Source organism: Octopus sinensis, linkage group LG10 (genome assembly GCF_006345805.1).
Source record: "Octopus sinensis linkage group LG10, ASM634580v1, whole genome shotgun sequence".
NCBI classification, from domain to species: domain Eukaryota; kingdom Metazoa; phylum Mollusca; class Cephalopoda; order Octopoda; family Octopodidae; genus Octopus; species Octopus sinensis.
The window spans coordinates 103,278,588-103,301,087 of NC_043006.1; the positions used below are offsets into that span (position 1 = coordinate 103,278,588).

Sequence of the window (22,500 nt, forward strand, 5' to 3'; positions counted from 1 at the left end):
CTACTTCCTCTCCCCAAGCTTTCGGTCATACTGTAACATCTCTTATCCTTCACTTACCCCAGGACAATGGGTGTGTCTTGGCAAATGATTGTAGCAAACTGGTACTAATTTTATTGACCCCGAAGGGATAGAAGCCAAGGATTACCTCAGTGGATTGTAAACTCAGAACGTAACGGCAGACGAAATACCTATTTCTTTACTGCCCACAAGGGGCTATACACAGAGAGGACAAACAAGGACAGACAAATGGATTAAGTCGATTACATCAACCCCTGTGTGTAACTGGTACCTAATTTATCGACCCTGAGAGGATGAAAGGCAAAGTCGACCTCGGCGGAATTTGAACTCAGAACGTAACGGCAGACGAAATACGGCTACGCATTTCGCCCGGCGTGCTAACGTTTCTGCCAGCTCGCCGCCTTAACAGCAACAACAACAACAGCAATATATAATATTGTTTAAAATCAGGTCAAATTTATATTAAAAAAAAACTTGATACAAGCAACTTTGTTACCTAATCAGACATCAAATAAAAAATGAGACTTAAAATATAATGTTCTTGATATATATATGTAGTAAGACTGAAGACATAATGAGATTGGTATATAAGATTTGAAACATAATGGACTGTGATGTATAATACGATTTGATGTATAATGACTTTAGGATAGAACAGATCTTAAAAGATGATTTCGTTCATAGTAGTAAAACAAAAGACAGTCTAACAGGGTATGTCTAGTCTAGTTCGTAGAGAAAATGTACATAAATATATATATGCATACACAGTCTTTCTTTCTTTCTTTCTTTCTTTCTTTCTCTCTCTCATACACAGAAATATATGTAAATACATACATACTTATATTTATATATACATATATATATATATATATATACATGTATGTATATATAAATATAAATGCGCACACATATTTATATATATATTATATGTATGTAGACGTATGTATAATGCATGCAAATGTACGATTTTGTGCGCATACACAGACATACACACACATCCATATACATAGATGATAAATAATTGTGCGTGTATGTGCATGTGTGTATATGTGTGTGTATCTGTATCGATATCTATATACCTATATATATATATATATATATATATATATATAGAGAGAGAGAGGGGGGGTAGAGAGAGGAGAGGAAGAAAGAGAAAGAGACAGAGAGAGGGAATATAAATATTCACTTACAAATACACACACATACACACATGTATGTATATGTATATGTACGTAGGAGAGTATGGGAAGTGCGTGTCTGATGATGTTTTTGTCTAACTCTCTGAGTGTACCTAGTGTATTTTATTCTTTGTAATGGAACACATGTTTAGAGATATATGAAGTTGTTAAAAGTCAACTGTCAAGATTAGTAATTGCAATCGTAGATAACGTCAACAATGGCTGCAACTATTGAAAATGACGTGTATTATCATTTCAATCAATCAGTTGATATTTTATTTCTTGCTTCTGCTTTTGTCTTTGATTAAAAACCATAAACAAAATTTTCAGTCGGCAACTTTTCAACAATTGACGGTTGTGTCACATATCAGACATGAAAAAAGAGGTAGGGAAGTCTAGCTTGTAACTGTTTCAACTCGAGCTTGAAGCCAAATTTATTTTATGAAGTACCTAAAACCTATTTCTTTACTACCCACAAGGGGCTAAACACAGAGAGGACAAACAAGGACAGACGAACGGATTAAGTAGATTATATCGACCCCAGTGCGTAACTGGTACTTATTTAATCGACCCCGAAAGGATGAAAGGCAAAGTCGACCTCGGCGGAATTTGAACTCGGAACTAAACGGCAGACGAAATACGGCTACGCATTTCGCCCGGCATGCTAACGTTTCTGCCAGCTCGCCGAAAATGCAGGAATTCCCGATAATCTAAACGACCTTTTGTGAATTTCGTTGTGTATTGTAGTCACATATCAGCTGTTAACGAATAGTTACATGTGACCCAAGTCAGATGTTGTCTGACGACCAGGTAACAAGACACGCATAGTCGCTGGTTTACTCTTACTCTCTTTACTCTTTTACTTGATTCAGTCATTTAACTGCGGCCATGCTGGAGCACCGCCTTTAGTCGAGCAAATCGACCCCGGGACTTATTCTTTGTAATCCCAGTACTTATTCCATCGGACTCTTTTGCCGAACCGCTAAGTGACGGGGACGTCAACACACCAGCATCGGTTGTCAAACAATGCTAGAGGGACAAACACAGACACAGAAACACACACACACACACATACACACAAACACACACACACACACACACACACACACACACACACACATATATATATATATATATATATATATATATATATATATATACGACAGGCTTCTTTCAGTTTCCGTCTATCAAATCCACTCACAAGGCTTTGGTCGGCCCGGGGCTGTAGCAGAAGACACTTGCCCAAGATGCCACGCAGTGGGACTGAACCCGGAACCATGTGGTTGGTTAACAAACTACTTACCACACAGCCACTCCTGTTTGTTTAATTCTACTCAAAACTGACCTCGTAAACCTACGTGAATGACATAGACGATGGACGTACAATTCGGATTGAGCCCCTATTGGTCAGTTGCATGGTCGTCGACTGTTGCTAACACACCCATCCCCCATCCGGTCATATCTGGTCGAAGAGAGTTCTAGAACTCCGATGATAACCGTGTCAAATAAGCCAAATATGACCGTCCCATCTACCGTCTATAGATTCTGTGATGTCATATTGGAAGCACTCCGTCGGTTACAACGATGAGGGTTCCGGTTGATCCGAATCAACGGAACAGCCTGCTCGTGAAATTAACGTGTAAGTGGCTGAGCACTCCACAGGCACGTGTACCCTTAACGTAGTTCTCGGGGATATTCAGCGTGACACAGAGAGTGACAAGGCCGGCTCTTTGAAATACAGGTACAGCTGAAACAGGAAGTAAGAGTGAGAGAAAGCTGTGGTGAAAGAGTACAGCAGGGATCACCAACATCCCCTGCCGGAGCCCCGTGGAGCTTTAGGTGTTTTCGCTCACTAAATACTCACAACGAATCGAAACCGCGATCCTATGACCGCGAGTCCGCTGCCCTAACCACTGGGCCATTGCGCCTCCACATGTGATGTCATATATTGGTCTTGAAATGTGAGTTACTGTTTAAGCCCATACTGGATACTTGTACATAAGTCATTGTGACACATTCATTAGTCTTGTCTATGTCTATCGATTGTGATGAAGATCGAAACGCAGGTAGATATTTATGAAACGATTGTTTACCTGTCATGAAGAATTTGGCAATAATTTTAGAAAGTCAAGAATTCGGATTTTTTCTTTCGTTAGTAGCATATTGATTTATTACATTTTGGTATCCTTTCAGATCTTCTCAAGATACACCGTACTTGAATACAAAGTTGTCATCAACAACAACAACACCAACAACAATAATAATAATAATAATAATAATAATAATAATAATAATAACAATAATAATAATGATAATAATAATAATAATAATAATAATAATAATAATATAATAATAATAATAATAATAATAATAAGAAGAAGAAGAAGAAGAAGGAGAGGAAGAAGAAGAAGAAGAAGAAGAAGAAGAGGAAGAAGAAGAAGAACAAGAAGAAGAAGAAGAAGAAGAAGAGAAGAAGAAGAAGAAGAAGAAGAAGAAGAAGAAGAAGAAGAAGAGAAGAAGAAGAAAGAAGAAGAAGAAGAAGAAGAAGAAGGAGAGGAAGAAGAAGAAGAACAAGAAATAGAAGAAGAAGGAGAGGAAGAAGAAGAAGAAGAAGAAGAAGAAGAAGAAGAAGAAGAAGAAGAAGAAGAAGAAGAAGAAGAAGAAGAAGAAGAAGAAGAAGAAGAAGAAGAAGAAAATTATAGAGCCGTAAACTGCTTAACAACAATGTATAAAATACTAATATCTGTCCTGACTGAATATACCAATAGTTGTTTTGTTTTTTTAATAGAAAGTGGTATATTCCGTAATGAATAGAAAGGATGTAAACGAGGATCCGATGGTTGTAAAGATCAGCTACTCATCAATAAGATGATCTTGGAAGATTGTCACAAACGACACAAAAACCTGTCGATAGCCTGGAATAGACTACAAAAAAAATCTTTGGATAGTCCACCACATAGCTGGATTAAGAAATGTGTGGAAATGTATAAAATAGCACCTACTCTGCGAAACTTCTTGTCTGTAAGTATGAAATCATGGAGAACCACACTGAATTTGAACAGTGACAATGAATCTCTCAATGCTGGATATGTAAGAATTTTGTGGCATTATCCAGGATGAATTTCTATCACCACTCCTCTTTTGTCTCGCCTTAATGCCTCTCTCGAAATTGCCCGATGAAGTACAATACGGCTATAAAACATTTGATGAAAATATAAATCATCTCTTTTACATGGATGATTTAAAGCTCTTTGAAAAAAATGACCAACAACTAGAGGGCTTATTAGCGATTGTTGAATGATTCAGTGATTATATCAGGATGCAATTTGGCCGCGATAAATGTGCAAAAGCTACCTTTATCAAAGGAAAAATGACAAAAACATCCAACGTTGATCTTGACCAGTAGAATGTCAAAAAGGAGTTAGAACTACAAATACCTAAGGGTATTTGAAGGTGACGGAATCAAACATTCAGTGATGAGGGAAAGGATCAAAAGAGAATGTTTTCGCAGAGTAAGGGCAATATTCAAGACAGAGCTGAATGCAAGAAACAGGATCGAAACGATCCGGTCATGACTTGCAGTTTCAATATCATTAACTAGTCAATTACTGAAATATGTAATTTTGACAGTAAAATAAGAAAATTACATAGATTGCACCACCCTAAGAGAGGTTTAGAAGACTTTACTTGCCAAGAAATGAGCGTGGCCGTGGACTTTTACAACTGTAATTAAAATTGAAGATTGCAACAATTGCGTCTACAGAGTATCTCAACAGGCATAATAGAGCACCACAATATATTCACTGGGTAATTTGCAAAAACCTGGACCTACCCCATGATAAAAACTGGTGAGAACACAAACCACCTCCAGTGCTTGATTAAATCTCACTCCTCTGGAACTGACAGAAAGACAGATGCGAATAGGCCAGACATTATATTGAAAGGCTTCTAACAAAAATCATGCCTCCTCATTGATATGACTGTCCCAATCGATATAAATGTATCTGTCAAGACCTACCAAAAACTGAGCAAGTATAAAGATCTTGAAATAGAAATTGAGAAAATGTATAACTTCAAGACTAAAACAATACCTGTTGTCATAGGTGTCCTAAGAATGATAGCAAATTGGGTTGATTCCTACCTAGCTCAGATACCAGGAAACCTCAAAATGCTCATGGGAACTATCCATATTCTACGTAAAATATTCTCCATGTATTCTCAAACTTTAAAAGAAACTCATAATTTTCTTATGTTTTCTTAAACATTCTCTAGAACAACATAATGTACAAAACCAACGAGAACTTCTAACTTTTTGTCTCTTGAGGTCTCTGGGTGAGACTTGGAGTCAACCTGTACAAATACGAAGCAAAAGTCAAACTAATAATAATAATAATAGTAATAATAATAATAATAATAATGATGATGATGATGATGATGATGATGATGATGATGATGATGATGTTGTTGATGATGATGATGATGATGATGATGATGATAACAATAGTAATAATAATAATAATAATAATAATAATAATAATAATAATAATAATAATAACTGCCCTGATGCAATACCAGGCAGTGGTTCCATGTCTATTGATCCTAACTCATTGGAATTGTTATCATGTACATTATTTTGGTTTGGTATAAGAAATGGGCTACAACGAATATTCTGATCAACACCACAGATTTGCATGTCAGTTGTTTGGCCATAACCAGTTGAGCATGGCCCTCAGTGGCTGACAATATGTGCATCTCTAATTACGAGCAGAAGTAGTGGGGGAGCATAATAGCCATGTCTCGAGAGGAACTTTGTGGGATTTGTATAAATCACCTCTGCAAACATGGATGTTTTATTCAACATCCTTAAAACAAACCTTATTCAGGGAACTTTTGATTGGGATGGGCTACTCGACCTAAAGAAAATTCTAACAGGGCCCCACCTGCAAGGTCATGTGCTGTTTATCTTGATATGAGATCACCATGTCGCGCATATATGGTTGTGATGCATGTGTGTGGTGTACCCTTATCAGACGGGTAGTCATGATGTGTATATTGGGCCTCGTTTATTTGTATCGCAGTGTCCCTTTGATGGCATACGCTGCTCTCTCACTCAATAATAGTAATAATCCTTTCTACTAAAGGCACAGAGCCTGAAACTTTGGTAGAAGGGAATAATCGATTACATCGACCCAAGTATTTCACTGATACTCACTTTATCGACCCTGAAAAGATGAATGGCAAAAGGATGAACGGCGGAATCTGAACTCAGAAAGTGAAAACGGATGAAATGCCGCTAAACATTTCGTCCAGCGCGCTGCCAGCTAATAATAGTGATGATGACGACGACGACGACGACGACGATGATGATGATGATGATGATGATGATGATGATGATGATGATGATGAGGATGATGAGGATGATGAGGATGAGGATGATGATGATGAGGATGATGATGCTGATGATGATGATAATAATAATAATTTGATAAGCACAGAAAGTACAAACATTTTCAAATTGAAATCAAAAACATGTGGCATCAAAAGACGGTTACAATATCAATGATAGTAGGAGCACTTGGAATGATAAAAAAAAAAGGTACTCAAAATTATATGAGGATGATTCCTGGCTTTCCATCCACGCAGAAATTGCAAAAGAATATCTAAACTGGTACATCACACGTACTGAGAAGGGCATTATCGCTGTGAATTTTCATTCCTTTTCCCTTTTCTTTTCATTTTTTCGTCTTTCCTTTATATCTCTGCTTTTCTTCACCTTTTTTCTATCATATGACTTAATAAATGAACTAACGGCCAACCAATGTATACAGGGAGTTTCTCTGCCCTAAACGTCGGGAAGTCACTCGGCAAGAAATGGAAACAAAATTGAAAGATAGGTGTAATGATAATAACAATCTTTTCTGCTATAGGCACAAAGCCTGAAATTTGGGGGAGGAGGATAGTCGGTTACATCGACCTCAGTGCGTAACAGGTACTTAATTTATCGACCCCGAAAGGATGAAAGGTAAAGTCGACCTCGGCGGAAATTGAACTCAGAACGCGCTAACGATTTTGCCAGCTCGCCGCCTTGATAATGATAATAATGATAATATTTTATGCCATTAATGAGAACTGATTGTGGACTTGTTGGTACTACATCAATACACGACTTGTAAAGCAGCTGGGTTTGCAAGGTGTTTTTGAATGATATCAATACAAAGTTATGAAGATGTAACTGACTCTTTGCCGACCAATAAATGATTTACCATGTTACATCAAGCAGTAAATCATATATCAACAACCATCACTAAGCTGTTTTTAAATCTCGTTTTGCGTATTTCAACGTAGAAATAATTATGGTGGATGAAAAAATATATGGTTGTACCATAGATCAGGTCCTAAAATCGAACCTTAAGCTGAGGGGAGAACAGAAGAACACCCCCCAGGTTCATAATATTTGTACCTGAAATGGTTTCGGACAGCTTACCCTCTCAAATAACATTACCATGCTGTCAGAGAAGACGCTTATCATTATATTCGACTGTTTAACTTGCGGGGTCCTCTCCAAAGCGTTCCTCATACTGTTTCATCCCTTGCTTTAAAGTAACGGTAATTTTCTTCCTGGACTGTATCAATGAAATAAAAATTGATTAGTTGTCGCATGACATGCACAAAGATTGAATCAACTTGGGAGATTACAGAAATACACCTATTGTCCTGGAAGTCTCATTATTATCTTTGTATCTTTACAGATTCACTGTGAATACTTCGTGTCAACGTAGCAAAGAGAATAACTGGAAACTTGTCAGATATGAAGTGAATGCCTGAGATTAATGGGTTTCAGTTATTTGGACTGATTTGAGGATAATTATTCTTTTATATTAAATGTATTCTAAACGTTGTACAGTTCTGACAGATGAAAGGAACTTTTCTAGTGTAACGCGTATGTTGAGTTCTGTTAGTTTCACAACATAGAAATACCTGTTGTGTTTTGTGACCTGGGAAAAAAGCTCTACGATATTTATAAGACTACAGTTATATATGGCAGGAAAATATCTAATTGCAAATTCTCGGATACAGTCTGTGAAACTAGATCCGATAGTATCATATTAATATTAGCAACAGAATATTTTCTCATAAACGGAATCTATAATATTTGGAAATATTATAGCAAGTGAAGGTTCTGAGGAGGCAGAACCGTTCGCACGCAGGGCAAAATACTTGGCAGCATTTGGTCAGTATTTATGTTCTGAGTTCCGCCGAAGTCGACTTTACCTTTCAGTTTTTCAGGGTTGATAAAATAACTACCATTCGAGAATTGGGTTGTTATAACCGACATGCCTACTCCCACTTGTGCCAAAATTTGAAGCAAATATTTCGACAAATGTATGTCTGAATCTGGAGTTTTGGATAAAACGTATGATGACATTTGACTACGTACTTTTAGTTTCTTAGCTCAAAATTTCCCAAAATTTACTCAAAATTTACTTTTCGAAAGTAATAAATTAAGCACTAGTGTGAATGTAATCAATCATGTTTTTCGAATCCGTCTGGTCACAGTACAATGACTGCAACTAGTGAAAGAATAAACAACATTTTATGTAAATGCGTCTGTCATGTATTTGTTCGCATATATACATTTACTGATACATGTACGCACAGCATATAAATAGTAGAAAAACAAAATAGCTTTATATCTTTTGTAGGTTCTACATTTATGTATTAGATTCATTAGATTCAAATTTTGGCACAAAGCCAACACTTTCGGGGGTGGTCGTAAGTCGATTAGGTCGAACCTAGTGCTCAACTGTAACTTATTTAATCGACCCGGAAAGGAGGAAAAGCAAACTCGACCTCGACGGCATTTCGTCTCAGAACGTAAAGGCAAACGAAATGCCTCTAAGTATTCTGCTTGGCGTACTCTGCAGCCTCTTACTTTTATATATGTAGAGTTGTTGATTTACTCCGTCGTTACTCGGAGTTTAACATAACCAAAATTATTTGAGCAATTAGCAATAAAATTTAATGAAACGAAGCTGACATTGATATAATCGCAGACCATCAGCAAATTTTATTTACAAGGTTTCTGAGATCACATTCCGCCAAAGTTCCATTTGGTTTTCCGCCTACGAAGAATGGTAAAATGTTCACTAGCGAGAATGTAATCGACTACGCCACTCGCTAATGTTGGTTCTCAATTCCCGTCGACAAAAACAAAAGTCCAAAGACTAAAACTAGCGAAAGAACAAAAGAACAATCTATGTCGATATCTCTTTCATACTTCACTTCTTGATAAAGACGACTATCGTGGCATACGACAGCAATTTCAAGAGAAAATCGAGTGAAAAATTGAAACGAGACATCAACAAGATAACTGCAGCAAATATACAAACAATATAAATGAAAACTAATAGATTCTCTGAAAGAAATTAAGTAAAACTGCAGACAATAGCTATATATACATAGATCGGTATGTAGGTAGTTCGGTAGGTCGGTTGGCATTTAGCTTGTCTGCCTGGTTGATTGGTAGAAATTAGGTAGACTGCTAGAAATTAACAGAGAATCAATTCAAGCTAATAAATTACCAGGAAGAACTAACAAGTTGATATAGAAATATCTTTTTTGAGGAGAAAATATCTGCAAAATTAATACATATTAGTCAACGAGATAGCATATACATCACTAAATTTATCAGTCACTCTATATAATTATAAAATAGCTATTATGCACATTGGCACCAAGATAGACAAACATATACACATACATATTCTCTCTCTCTCACACACATATGCACATACACACACACACACACTCACATACACACACGGCATTATTCTGAGCACAATATATTATTAAAAATTCGCACCGTGCTGTTTTCTGTTTTATTAACTTATCTAAAAAGAGACTGTTGTTTCTACATTGTTCTCCTACATTTTCACAGATATGAACACAATGCACATACATATGTATGCGCATGTGTGTATACACACACACACACACATATATGTGTATGTATGCATTTACACATATATGTACTCGCATACATGCATACATACTCATACATAAACACTTTTATATATGTTTATGTATAGAGTATATGTATTATACATATCTGTAAGCATGTATATTCATCCACACATACAAAGATATTTATACATGCATTTATGTACAAATACAAGCAAGCATACATACACGCATCCACACACAAAATCAAACAGACTTATATATATAGAGAGGGGGGTAGAGAGAGATTAGTAGAGAGCGGGAGAGTATAGATTTTTCATTTGTTTTTTAATTTTTGATTCCACTGTGACTCGGAGTTTACGTTAAAAACATTTGTGTGATGAATGAAAGAACTTAGTGAACAGTATCAGGTATTGGTATATGAGCAACTATGCTGCAACGAGGTTTGCTGACTCAGAACCGTTTTTAGCTCCTACTGGGAGCTCGACGAAATGTTCAACTCACATTTGAATCTGTAGGAATCGTGTTGGTATAACAATAATTTTCTAGAATGGATGATTATTCAAACGAGAAGATCACGTGCCATGCTGAATTACTTCATGAATTCTAAGCATTTCTGAAAGTTAGATTCCAATATAGATAATGATCATATATATAATTAACACACACTCTCTCACACACACATGCACACACACACACACACACGCACACACACATACTCACACACACACACACACACAAATTTTTATATAAATACAGATATGATCTTTATTTAAAATACCGATAATATCAAGTGGCCAGCATGTGAATAAAAACCTTATAGGTGTTAATTATTAGTAAAATTATAATTAAGGGCATCTAAGAGATACCACCATGTTGGAGATAGCAATCAAAACGTGACGCTAAAACCACCATAAATATTCATACAACGGAGGGGAAAAAAATAGACAAATAAACTAGGCAAAAATTTGGGATAATCTCAGATCCGTATTTCTGACTCTGTGTAAAAATATACTCTGCCTCATCAGTGAGATATAAACAGCCTGGCCAGTTCGTTCTCGTCGGCGCCCAGAGTCTACCCACACTGACCCTCTATAAATTTCTAAAGCAGAACATCCTCCGATACCATTGCCCAACTGGTAGAGGGCTGTGAGCGCCTCACGATATTCGTGGTGCCAGGCGCCCAACCTTGGTCTCTTCTTCATCCAAGACTGCAGCTCCGTCGAGGAGAGGGGCTGCGGAAAGACGAGTCTCACAAACAGAGCCCACATACGCTCACCGTCCAGTAATCGTTGCACGTGGCATAACCTAAGAGCGTGTCTGCGCATTAGGATCCGCGGCATACCTAATCAGCCACTCAGAGAATGCTGGCAACATACTGACTGACTGATTGGCCATTGGAACGCGTCCCTTCCACTTGAATTTAAATAAGAGACGCTGCAATCTAGTCCAGCAGTTACAGGGACAAGGCCTGGCGGTCAGGCGATAAATAATAATGGAGGTGACGTAAGCATTCACCACCTTTCAGGGACAGCCTCCTCTGAGCCCATTTCCGTGTAAGATGGCCAACCTATTCGCCGCTTCGTCCCAGTTCTTATCAACCTTGAGGTCGGGACCAAACCAGACGCAAGTACTCTAAGTGGTCCGTCGGAATAATAATAATAATCTCCTAATATAATAATGAGCGTAGTGGTTTTATATATTTGTAGAAATATATAATATTTGTATATTATATATATATATATATATATATTATATATATATATATATCTATATATATATATATATATATAATATATATATATATATATATATATATATATATTATATATATATATATATATATATACATATATATATATATTGTGAATTGTGAATAATGTTAAATGACTAGGGTGTTAAAAACACCTACATGAAAACATATACACTACAGGGACCAAAATGGTCGGTTGGCCTTTTTGGGACAATTATGGTCCTTACCAGTGTATATGTTTTCGTTCATGTGCGTTGTTAACCACAGCATTAGATTCTTTTAGGTCTTATTTCTAGCATTGTAGGTGTTTTTAATACCAAAGTCACATTTATATCAATCATGTATATATATAGGTATGGTATGTATCTGTTTGTGTGTGGGTATGTGTATATTCGTTATATGAAACGGAAATAGTATAAAAATAAAATAGCAATCTGAGAAACAATGTACGAAAAGCACATTCTCTGCTGTATTCTTCTTATGAACGTGCTATGTTTAAAAGCACATTGTATATCGGGCGCAGAGGAAAGTCGCCTCACAGGCGACTGGACGGAATGTTAGAATTATTTCAGCTTCGTTGGACGTTGTGAATTATATGTATTCAGAAACAGCTGCAAATATCTACCTATGCAGATGGCGAAAATTCGCCACATATATTCGAAGAAAGTAAGTAAACAATCACGGGTGTCGCGAATAACCGGCGGGCTGAATAGAAAAATCAGTCAATTACTAAAATTACCTTACATCTGTTTCAGGTGTAGGGAATTGTGTACCTAGAATTGATTGACAATACTACATCTAGACACATTTGTCCCATTGAATGAGATACGTTTCTGTATGTATGCTTGAGGCATACATACACGCACGTACACACACACACACACATGCGCACACCCATACACACACACGCACATATATAGAGAGAGAGCTCAGAAATTTACAGTGACATTACATAAACAGGTGCAGGAGTGGCTCTGTGGTAAGTAGCTTGCTAACCAACCACATGGTTCCGGGTTAAGTCCCACTGCGTGGCACCTTGGGCAAGTGTCTTCTGCTATAGCCCCGGGCCGACCAAAGCCTTGTGAGTGGATTTGGTAGACGGAAACTGAAAGAAGTCTGTTGTATATATATATATATATATATATATATGTATGTGTGTGTGTTTCTGTGTCTGTGTTTGTCCCCCTAGCATTGCTTGACAACCGATGCTGGTGTGTTTATGTCTCCGTTACTTAGCGGTTCGGCAAAAGAGACCGATAAAATAAGTACTGGTCTTACAAAAAGAATAAGTCCCGGGGGTGAGTTGCTCGATTAAAGGCGGTGCTCCAGCATGGCCGCAGTCAAAATGACTGAAACAAGTAAAAGAGAGAAAGAGAGAGTAAACAAAGGATATGTAAAACTTGCTAGTGTTTCAGCTTAACCGTAAAAAACTAAGTAACACCGTTTAACTGCGGTATGCTGGTTAAAACGGAGAGGATAAATATCTGCTTACTAAACACGCGTTTAGAAGTTTAACATAACTTTTATCATATAAATGTTATATGCATTGCCTCTTTGCGCTCACTCACCTTACAAGATATTGCAGCAAAATGTCTTTAAATATAGTTTATTATCTTCAAAATGACTAAAAGTAATCACAAATACTAAATGCAAAAGCTACAAATATGGCGTTAAAAGCTTCAATGACGGTGGAACGATGTGTATTGTCACAGGATTGTTTTCTTAAGGCGTGAGAACACCGTCAGTAATGAGAGAATCTGAGAGGCTCTAAAGTTGCAGGCTGTTTGAACTAAATTCGACGACTTTTTATTCCTCCTTTTTTTTCAGTTAGAGATTGTTGTACTGATGAAGAGACAACGGCAGTGGAACGCAAGAAGATTGAATATGTGGTTGAGAAAAAAAGTCAGCTTACACGGAGAACTGGAAGCCACTTGAGGTGGGGTTTAACCCCATATTTTTGAAAAGAGTCTTCGGCTCAATTTAGACTGATACTAAGGCCTGTGCTCAATCCCTGGTCTGAGTGAGTTGCTGCTGGAAGTCCATATGTGTTGCAGCAGGACTGGACTCCTTCTATGCCTCCGGAAAAGTCAGAGATGGTTGTCGGAGATATTCTACGATTTCTCCAGGTTGTTAAAGGACTGCCTGGCCTGGTAACAAGGATGAAGAAGGTCTTCGAAGGTCTTCCCAGGGTCTCAGTGAGAAACGTATGCGCCAGATTCCAAAGCCTTTGCAGGCCGTGGTGGAAACTGAAGGCGACTATATTAAATAATCAGCCCAACGACTACGGTAGTTCGCTTATATGTTTGTATGTATGTATTTATGCATATGTGTGTGCGCTTGCACTCATACCAACGAATAGATGCACCGGTGAATAAGTTTGGGTCGGCAGGTCATTCACTGGGCTGCTTATAAACCGGGTGGTTTTCAAAGTAGGTGCAAGTATGTCACGTCGTCATCACATTTATTTCAAAGCCTCAAAAAGAGGATAAGAACGGATGTGTCACCATTAAAGTGGTTGAATTGACGGTAAGGTTTTGGCAGGAAACTGTCAAATACGATTTGTTTCGAAACAAATCACTCGGCTTGATATTATGAGAACAATAGTTGTATTAGTAAAATTGTTTTATTAGTGTTATTAGTACGTGAATACCACACACGCTGACACTAGCTCAGTCACGTATTCACATTCACCTAATCAATGCTGGAGTGTAAATGTTTACGTAAATTGACATACACGCCTATAAACTTACCTATAACTATGTATGGTATGTATGTATGTATGTATGTATTTATGTATGTATGCATCTATCTATTATGTGTATGTGTGTGTGTGTGTATGTGTGGTGTGTGTGTGTGTGTGTGTGTACGTGTGTATGCTGGTAAGTATATGTTCTGTGTGGCAAAATGTTTGTTTCAGCTTCAGTCCAACTGCTTAGCACATGGGGAAACGATTTGAAAGTTTCGACCAGGACCTACCTAAGACTTGTGATATATCTATCTATCTATCTATCTATCTATCTATCTATCTATCGATCTATCTATTTATCTATCTATCTATCTATCTATCTATCTATCTATCTATCTATCTATCTATCTATCTATCTATCTATCTATCTATCTATCTATCTATACATATATATATATATATATATGTATACACACAAAAAAACTTCATTCCTGTATGTGTGTCTGTATATATATATATCTATATATATATATATATATATATATATATTATATATATATATATATGGGTCTAGGTGTGTGCTTACTTATACATATTTGTCTGTATGTGTGTGTAGTGTCAAAGAGAATGGTAATTTTAATGAGTTAGAGTATGTAATATTGTAAACTTTTTTCGGTCTGTACATAAACCCCAAACGTTTCGGCTTCTCTAGTACAATGTAAGCCATTTATACTTGTTTGTTAAGTTCCCAACACATCCATATACTGTGAGAATAATCTTGACTATGTTGCTGGAGACGTATATTCTCAGTTATGGGAATATACGTATGGAGTTGGCGGTTTATTTTAAACAGTTGATGATATTCCAACAAATTATATGATTAAATTTCTAAAGATTTTAGCATTCTCAACTTGCTTTTAAGGATTTCCTTAATCTTACAATATTGTTTAATTATACATATTTACAATAAAACTCGTGTTTGTCTGAAAAGATGTCGGGCTAATTTGTACGCACACTCACACTAGTATACAGTTATATATATATATATATATATAGATATATAAATGTATGCGCGTGTGTATTTATGCAAGCATAAACTCACACGTATATGTGTAATATGTATGTTACACATATATGTGTATGTGTCTGTGTGAGTGTAAATATGTTTATATATATACATGTATGTATAAATGTACATACAGGCAGTCCCAAAGGACTTTGATTAGTTTCAATTTTTAATAACTTCCTTAACTTTAGAAATAAATCCATGAAAGTTTGATTCAAGTTAAAGGACGTAATGGAAATCAACATTCACGAGTTAAATTTTGCAACCCCACAACATCTCATATGAAAAAAGGTCATCGCTTAAATCGTAGCCATTTTCGGCTTCACACGCCCCAGCTCTTTTAAAAACTTTTACCATAACACTCCCAAGAGTTTCAGTCCCCACTTCTGTGATTTCTCTCTTGATGTTCTCCTTCAGTTGCAGCAGGGTCTCCGGTTTGTTGATGTAAACCCTCTCCTTCGGGAACCCCCACAAGAAAAAAATCTGGGGTAGTCAAGTCTGGGGAACGTGAAGGCCAGTTGACATTTCCGTAGCGGTAGATTATTCTCTCTCAAAAGCACTGTCGCAGTAGCCGAATTGATTCCCTTGCGGTAAGAGCAGTTTCCCTGTCTTACCCGAAACACGTGTGAGGTCTGCTTTGAATGGCCGGGTGTAAAAGGTCTCAATCATGGATACCTGAAAGAGATGGTAAGTTTCAACAAACCGGAGACCCTGGTGCAACTGAAGGAGAACATCAATAGAAAAATCAGAGAAGTGGGTCCTGAAACTTTTGAGGGTGTTATGGTACAAGTTTTGGAAATAGCACGGGCTTGCGAAGCCGAAAATGGCTGCCATCTAAGTGATGTCATTTTTTAAATGTGATGTTGTCGTGTTGCAAAATTTGACCTGTGCATATCAGTGTCCATCATGTCCTTTATATTGTATCATGCATTTATTTCTAAAGTTAAGGATGTTATTAAAATTTGAAACCCATCAGTGACTTTTGGGACACACTGTATATATATATATATATATATATATATATATATATATGTGTCCAAAATGTATGCACACTTCAAATAATTGTAAAGTAGGTGTTTATTAAAATACATTTCATTTTCAAAATCTAATAGGCTCTACAGACATTATTTGATTTTGTCAACGCCTGTTTTCAAACTGACGTCCGTTTTGCTCCAGGAATTGCTGACAACGAGAAGCAACGGAATTGCAAACATCACGAAATAATTTGTTTAGTAGTTGTGTACATTCTTGTTAAATGGCTGCTCTCAAATCACCGACTGTTGCAGGTTTCATAACGTAGAATTTGTTTTTTAGGTCTCCCCATAAAAAAAATTTAGTGGTGTGAGGTCTGGAGAACGGAGAGGCTATTCAACGAAACTCCTCCGTGCAATCCATCTGTTTGACGAGATCTCAAGGAAGGAGCTAACATCGCGATGTTAGTGTCTGGGTGTCCCATATTGCTGAAAATATAACTCCTCATCTTCAAAGTCTTTTCTAGGTCTTGGAATGACAGACCGTTGCAGCAAGTTCAAGCAAACAGGACAAAACAGGCCAAAAGAAGAATGGCCCTATTAATCCTCTTGATGATAAGCCACACTACACTTCAGCTCCTGGTAAATTAGTATGGTTTCCTACCATAACATGCAGATTCTCATGTCTTCATTAAGTACAATTGTGGCGTTGTGGCGGCTAACTCAGCCATTTAATTTGAATGTGGGGTCAAACTCCATAAAATCTTTGTTGGAAAGTGTGCATCTTTTACACCTCATGCCAAGTATCATTCGCAGTTCTGCATGGACTAATCGTGAAACAACTTTTCCATTGACAACGCTTCAAAATGCGTTGGACAGTTGATTTAGAAATAGCCGCACAGATTTTCTTGGACTTTAGTAATACGTTTTCAGCACTCCTTCTTGCTTTGTGAGGGTACAGTGTTGGTGGTCTTCCGAATCTTCTCCTGGACATTCTGAACAGTTCCATCGGCTTCAAACTTATCTCTAATTCGAGTGATGGTAAGTCACGTTGGTGGATCTGTTTGAAACTCCCAACTAAACTGCCTTTGTAATTCAACTGCGTTTTCACACTTCCAGTAGCATTTTAGAATGAATTTCCTTTGTTCAAAGCTTAGTCTGATTGCCATCATTAATTCACTGATTCATTGCCATAGTTTTCATCTGGGTTGATAGAACATCAGTTGTTTATTTTCTACTAGTGTGTATGCATTTTTTCGGGACATCCTATATATGTATATTATAATACATACATACATATATAATATATATATATTATATATATATATATATATATATAGTTATCCGTAATAATGAAGGGTGAAATTAATTAATTTGGAATAATTATCAATTACACCAAGTAGTCTTCGGCATGTAAAAGCCTCATTCGAGAAAATTTAAGTAATACTAAGCAATAAAGGGTTTAGCAACGAATTGCCTTATCACATACCGAATTTAGAAGTAGCAGTCAAAGAGTTATAGCTATTTCTTCTCCTAAAAAGGGAGATCTCAGTAAAAACAGCAATTGGAAGGCAGACACAACCAGGTAAGAGAGAATGAATTGACGGCAATCTATCATACAATTTTAAGTTATCTACGGACGCACGTTTCGAAATCAAGTTTTTAGGAAAGCATAAGAATTAAATATTAAATAATTCTACCTTACCAAAACTTCTTTTCTCTTCAGCGTAGAATACTATAATCATAAATGATTATATATTGAATTTTGAGATACTAGAAGGCACCAACTCAACTCAGTATCAGAGCGAGCTAGAATCCGCAACTAGTATCACCGGTGATACTAGTTGCGGATTCTAGCTCGCTCTGACTGAGTTGAGTTGGTGCCTTCTAGTATCTCAAAATTCAATATAATCATTATGATTATAGTATTCTACGCTGAAGAGAAAAGAAGTTTTGGTAAGGTAGAATTATTTAATATTTAATTCTTATGCTTTCCTAAAAACTTGATTTCGAACGTGCGTCCGTAGATAACTTAAAATTGTATGATAGATTGCCGTCAATTCATTCTCTCTTACCTGTTTGTGTCTGCTTCCAATTGCTGTTTTTACTGAGATCTCCCTTTTTAGTAGAAGAAATAGCTATACTCTTTGACTGCTATTTCTAATTCGGTATGTGATAAGGCAATTCGTTGCTAAACCCTTTATTGCTTAGTATTGTATATATATATATATATATATATATATATATGTGTGTGTGTGTGTGTGTGTGTATACATATATACGCCAGAGACTGTCGTAGTACGGTTCCTTACTACACGTATAGCTATCAGGTGTATATGCCGTTATTGCCAGGGTAGGTGAAGTTTATCCAGCTCTGTAAAGCAAGTCACTCCTCTGTAAAACGTACAGCTTACTGGTGATTGTAGCCTCTCTTAGTCAGCTGTACCACTGCAGTGAGACCTTCAACCGAAAGAGTGGAAACAGATTGTGCCGACTGACTGCCACTTTAAGACCACTAAGCGCATGCAGGAAGACATATTTGCCTCAAGTGCGCCGGAGCCTGTCGTCCAAGGAGCGGCCTACATAGTCACCTGCAGGCATGCCCCTCTTCTTCGTGATCTTCAGACACGAAGAAATGCCATCGTGTAATTAAGTGCAAACTTAAAAAAGACACCCCTTTATATATTTTATAATTTCGAATTTTGTTTTTTAAACTATAACCAACGTCAGTATGTTTAAACATTTTCTGCTGTATTTTTCTTGAGGTCTCCGATATTTTTCATGTTGCCGGCATCCACAACAATGTGGTATGTAGTGCAAAGTGAAAATAAATTGGAGATGAGTATCGTTACAATCATGAACAAAAAACGTTTTTTCAGTGAATATAGCCAGAAGAATAACCACTTATTAGACAAAATAGATAGTTGGAATATCGACATAGACAGTATCCATCGTATATCCAATGAAGTCACCCGCTCTAAGTACGCGCCCATTCACGTTGACTGTGTGTATACATGTAATATGAAAGAAAAGGATATTGGGCAGGAGTATACGATATGATTATCGTAAATATCGTTTAGATTAAAAAATGCATATGGAGCAGCTTGTCTGCACGTGTATGCGTATCTATATGTAGTTTATTCATATATATGTAAGTCTATTAGGTTTTTAAGGTACTCACAATAGATAATAGAGGGATAGGGTTTTCTTGAGATATCGTCTTTTCTGGTAATACACCGAAATATTTGTTAATATAATATATCTGCAAAGATACATCAATACACACACACACACACACACACACACAAAAACATATCTGCCACTCTGCACAGAAACACACCCACACATCGGAAAATAAAATAGATGTATACAGCTACTTATTTATCTACTGGCATGTATCTAGGTGTAGGCACATTTGTAGACGCGTCATATGTGTGTATATATGAGTATATATACTTATGAGAATATATATATTTATATTCTAATATATATTTATATATACATATAGGAGAGGAACCATTTATTGAATTATATATATATATACATATATATATATATATATATATATATATATATATATATATATATATATGCACACACGGATACGCACACACGCACACAAACACACAGGCATATACATATGTATACACGTATGGATGAATGTATGTTTGCGTGTATGCCCTTGTAGTTATTTATATGTTTACGTATGTACTTTCGCGCCTGTACGTATCAATGTTCGTCTTGTATGTCACATCAAAAGCAAGGTAGGTAGTGTACAATAAGAAATTCAATCAATATTATCATGATGTTCACCAGAGATTTGGCAAAATCAATTTAAAAAACAAAAAGCAAAGATACTAAAGAAAAAAAAAGCAACTAAGAAATCGTAAAGAAAAAATAGACGTGCACATATAAACACACACGCACACACACACACACACACACACAGAAAAAAAACCCACTCACACAAACACACAAAATCTAAAGTATTAACAAAAAGTAAAAGGAAAATAAATAAAAAAAAAATTAAAACATGATATACAAAACTGAAAATCGAATGTCTGGAACATGAAAATCTAGGATGAAAGCATCTTTAATAAAAGATGTAAACAACAACAATGGCAACAGAAACAAAAATAACATCAAAAACAACATCGACAACAACAACAACAACAAAAACAAAAACACTTGCAATATAAGATATTGAAATAATTACTACTACTACTACTACTACTACTACCACGATGACGACGACGACGACGACGACCACCACCACCACCACCACTACTACTACTACTACTACTACTACTACTACTACTACTAATAATAATAATAATAATGATAATGATAATACTACCACCACGACGACCACCACCTACACTACTACTAATACTACTACCACGACCACCACGACCACCACGACCACCACCACTACTACTACTACTACTACTACTACTACAACTACTACTACCACGACCACTACTACTACTACTACTACTACTACTACTACTACTATTACTACAACTACTACTACTACTACTTCTAGGAATATTAATAGCAGCAATAATAGTACCGATGGTAGTGATGACAATAATAGCATGAACATAATAATACTAATAATGATGATGATGATGGTGGTGGTGGTGATGATAATAATAATAATAACAACGGTCGTAATGATCAGATTATTCGCTAACTAATGGTTTTAACCGGGCTTCGTTTTATCTTTGCTGATGAATAAATAAAATTTGTACCATAATATTCTTTAGAAGATTCCCTTTGAAGTATTTTCTTCATACGGACAGACAGACGTATTTATCGTGGCTTTGTTATAAGGAATTGCACTGGGTCAATTTTATCACGCTCTTACTCTGTCTCTCTTTTTCTCTCTTCCAGTCTGTTTTAAATGCATTCATACACCTACATACACATATGCACACACACACACACACACAATCACATATTAAATTTTTAGAGTGCATAGATATATAATATATAACAATGATATACATATATATACGAATTTATGTATATATGTATACATATATATATATTATATATTATACGTATGTATATATATATATATATATATATATATATATATATATATATATATATATATATATATATATATATATACAGAGGGAGAGAGAGATAGAGAGAGAGAGAGAACAAAGTGTACGTACGCCGCTATATATATATATATATATATATATATATGTAAAATACAAAATGGGACAAGAACGCAAAACATCCGGATAACTAGGTGATACAAAAAGGAACAATAGAACATCCTGATAGACGATACAAAATAGACGGGACAATCTCAAGATTAATCAGCCGAAATTGCAATGAATGATCCGGTTCTTGACTGAGGATAGAAAACTTCGAATGACCCGTCTTCTTTTTTTTGTATCGTCTATCTGGATGTTCTGTTGTCCCTTTTTGTATCAACTGGTCGTCCGGATATATTGCGTTCTTGTCCCATTTTGTATTATGTATATATATATGTATATATATATATATATAATATATATATATATATATATATATTATATATATATATATATATATATATATAGATATATATATATATAATATATACATATATATATATACATATATATATAATATACATATATACATATATACACATGTATATATACATATATATATATATATATATATATATACATATATATATACATATATATATATATATATATCATATATATATATATATATATATAGATATATATATATATATATATATATATATATATATTATATATATAATATACGCATATTATATTATATATGTAGCTCTGAGTAATGACAAGTGGGTTGGTAGAGTAAATGATGATTTCG

General features: G+C 35.8%; 1 long non-coding RNA gene across 1 annotated transcript in view; it reads right to left on the reverse strand.

The window, feature by feature from the left end:
- The window catches only part of LOC118764999, a 10,616-nt gene extending 8,259 nt beyond the window's left edge, over nucleotides 1-2,357 (reverse strand). The window contains exon 1 of the long non-coding RNA XR_005000844.1: nucleotides 2,312-2,357. This is a non-coding gene — a long non-coding RNA (uncharacterized LOC118764999). The remainder of the gene's footprint in view (nucleotides 1-2,311) is intronic.
- Between the last annotated feature and the right edge of the window lie 20,143 nt (nucleotides 2,358-22,500).